Source organism: Cydia strobilella, chromosome 11 (genome assembly GCF_947568885.1).
Source record: "Cydia strobilella chromosome 11, ilCydStro3.1, whole genome shotgun sequence".
NCBI classification, from domain to species: Eukaryota; Metazoa; Arthropoda; class Insecta; order Lepidoptera; family Tortricidae; genus Cydia; species Cydia strobilella.
Genome location: NC_086051.1, coordinates 5,197,269 through 5,201,358, shown reverse-complemented (window position 1 = coordinate 5,201,358; position 4,090 = coordinate 5,197,269).

Sequence of the window (4,090 nt, the reverse complement as noted above, 5' to 3'; positions counted from 1 at the left end):
TATATGCAACGCGCGACGGGCGCCTACAGCCGCACCTCAGCGGCATCCGCCCAGTTTTTACACGGGATACAACACTGTAACCTTATTTGATTCGCTCCGCAATTCCAGGTGAGTCAGACGCCCCTGACGCCCAAGTAAACCAGTAAGTATAATTGTGCTCTTCGATTGCTCGATCAGGCGCACAGTTAGGGTAGTTCATAATATTATTAGGTTTCGACTCCTCTCTCGCCCGAGAGAATGCACGGCCTGTAGTCAAAGTCAGTCAGCCCGGCCAAACCTTTTCAGTCTCACAGCCTGATTGATGGTCCTATCTCAAGGTGTTTTGAGTTTAAAAACCAATTATTTACCATTCATTGGACAAATATTCCATGCCATCAACTCTGGTTTTACTATGTACATGTACAGTGAGGTTCATCAGTCTATCCCTACGATTGTAGAAGTACAGGAGCAGTAGAAATGTGAATACAGAACCAGATTTAATAAACAAGGTAGACCAACAAACCTCATAATTATGAATTATGAATATAATACTCTTTGGATTTCGTTTAGATATAAATGACGTATAAATTAAACCGTCTTCTAAATTACGGCGGCAGTACGATCCAAACAGCCAAGCCTGATACGTCTTTCTTACTCTGTGGTTCTGCGGTTCTAAAAATGAACGTATTCTCGACGCGAATTAATCTAGATAAGGAGGGCGGTGCTCGTTGTTTTACACGGCTTTACACGTAAGGGCTGCACCACACTAGATGCGTAATGCCGGTTCACCACACCGGTTCCGGCGGTTCCTACAGTAGATTTAAGCGTACACAGATGCGTTCACATGCTACCTCGTACCTACTTGTGAATTAAATGACAGAATTCACACCGCTCGCTTTGCGTACGCTAATTAACTAAGGGAACATAACTTCTCTTCGGGAGCTCAGTTAGTGCGTGATGGGAATGGGAAACTCATAATATGAAAGTATGAATTGTCCTGGCCAAGTTGTGGCTACCCCAATGTGTCATACCTACTTTGGTCATACTGTTCAGCAATCAGCACTGACATAACGTGAACTGTAAAATAGGAACTAATGTGGCCTATAGCGTAGCATAAGGCAGCGTCTTACGTAGGCGAACAACTCGCGAACGCCAAGCGATGGGGCGCGGCGTGACGGGGCGGTCCACGCGGCGGCCGACGCGGCGGCCAAGCGAATTTACCGCGAATGCGAAGAGGCGAGGAACAAACGCCAAACGAAAAGAAAATATTAGGTATGAATCGGGATGACAGATGGTACGAAGAGTAACGTGAATATTTCAGTTAAGAATGTTAGTTATGATTGCAGTTTTCTATCACCGATTGTCATTTTATTAGGCCCCTATAGATGTGACGGGGCTAGAAAATAGGCGCCATCTAGATGTAGAGCTGTAGTATTCGTTCTTGTAGGCTAAGCTCCGGCGCGCACGCAGAGTGAAGCCGCGGAGTCATGCATCGAGTGTGGTAGCAATGAGATAGAGGGCGTGAGTGACGAATACTTTTCCAAAATATTTATGTCCATTTATCTGGACTGGAGTGAAAAATTATAAAGTTGGGAAGTTTTCGGAATCTTCCGGATTTTTTAACCAAAAAGTAGGTACCTAAAGTTTCCATACATTTTTGAAAAGTTTCTAATAGGGAAGATGATCTTTGTAAAGTTTATTCATCCTTTCGGAAGAAAAACTTTTTGATTCATATTGTTTTTTGAATTTACAGTCCCTTAAAACAAATTAATAGACCCCAATTCTACAATCATTGGTTTGGTCATACAGGCAAACCCTTGTATCTAACTAATGTCTGGCTGGCTATATTTGATAAAATGAAAAAGCTCTGAAGGTGTGTGGAATGAGGATACCGAAGATTGCTCAAAGTGGAGGAGAAATGTTCGGAAAGCAGTTCCTGGGCTCAAAGGCTTGTACCGATGCGCATGTCAATTTAAATATTTCGTTATGTCATTATTTCACAGATATCATTATATATATACCAGTCGTGTCCTGTAATACGAGCAAAAATTAAACTGTAGGCTGTACTCCTCACTGACCAATATTTGTCCAGCGACATAAAAATAACTGATATTTACATTTTTAATACACTTTAAAGTTTATTCTATGACGTAATGTATTTATTGTGAATTTTGTTATGTTTAAAGCGTGATAAGCAACGTCAGTTACACTGATGAGTACATTAAAGATAATATTTAATTTGTATGAAAAATACGAAGTCTAAGTCTTCATAATTTATAAATTTCGCTGAACAAATGTTGGTCTGTTTGAGGAGTAGGTACACCGTACAGCCTACAGTAAAAAATTTTGCTCGTATTACAGGGCACACCGGGGATAAAAAAATAAATTAGAACTAGAGTAGAGACGCCTAATATAACAGCAATGCCTGCCTAGTTTGCCCTTAGAGTTTGAAGAACAAATAATAGCAGTCGATTTCGTAAAAAGTGCTCATCTAACACGAGCTAATCTTAGGATAATTTAGCAAAAGTAATCTTGGGCTTCTCTAGGATGCTATCAGAAGAAATGTAAGATAAAGCTTGAAAACCTAGTCAACGATGCCTCTTTACCTATTTATTTATTTTCTTATAGAAAGTAGATTTAACTTTTCCATTTTAATTTATGTTTTACATAAAATAATTAAAACATATATTAATAATAAAGTGTCATTTACTTTGCATACAAAAATCATACGTGCATTTAGACGCGTGCGCATACTCGTGTCTCATACATTAGAGTTCAACGCGCGCTGCGGCTGTTTTTGTAGCTAACAAAACTGGATTACTGTCTGAAACTTCTTAGACTAATCCATTTTCAATCCCAATTGACTAACGGACAGGTGACATAGTTATTTTTTTGTTTATATTCGTACCAGAAAGCACTAAGATTTTTTTTGGTAGTATTTGTTATAGTATAGTATAGTAAGTCTACGAAAGCTCCCGCTGGGGCAGCGAGGGAAGGGGACAAATAAACAAACCAGTTCCCCCTCCACTCCCCTCGCCGCGGCGCTGAACTTTTGGGTGGCCGTACTGTGGTGCAGCCAAAGACATGTTTACAACTCACGGAATCTAACTTGAAGTTTGGGTGACCCCAAAAACTGCAAAAAGCATTGAAATTGAATTGTTCTTATTAGTTCATTGCTAATTATATACCTATAGGTATGTCTTGCTGCTTGCAAAAATGCTGTTTACCGGATTACCGGTACATGAAAAAAAAACATTACAGTACCTACAAATATGCAGGTCCAAATTGGAATAAGGTTGGATAAATCCTTCCCAGTAGCGGTAACTATAGCATGCCGACGGCCGAATACTCGGGACGTTTCTACTTCAAAAGTAGGTGTCGATTCGGCGCGGGTAGGATTACCAGGCATAAATTAAAAAAGTTGATACAAGTTTACGATCTTTGCAATAATTTCTTCATAAACTGGATATGACTTTTACAGCTGAGTTGTACATTTTTGACTTCAAAAAACGATCCATATAACTGACATGTATTACAGGCAGTTATCCCTTCTCCATAAAATATACCTCGCCCCTGGCTTTGAATACTCATATTACCAAATACACAATTTCCTTCTATAAAAAAAAAAATTGATTGGTCATTTTCACATGTGTGGCAAAGTAATTTAATGCAAATTTTGAGCTGTTTCCTTGTTGACTGGTAGAATTGATTTAAATGATGAATTTGAATGATAAATATATTTAATAACGTTGATTTGGATTTGATTTTGTTTGATGTTTTACAATTAGCATTTTCCTCGAGTTGGTGTGGTGAAAAATGCTGTGTGTCACTCGGTGTCAAAATTTGTTTCACCGCTCGTGCTAATATTTATATCCGAGCAAGCGAAAGATTCTAAAATTGAAAAGTGGAATCTTGAGCGTTGTGAGGGTTTCGAGGCACAAGGGTTAAACAACTTTGCCTCCTTGTAAAACAAATACCTAATAACTATTAATAGAACCTCTTAAGTAGTTAATAATTGAGCAGGAAAAATATGGAAATCCGTGGTATATCTGAAAAAAACATACCGTCTGGCAACCCTGTGTAGCTTGGTGTATGCGGGGGGCGGGCCGGC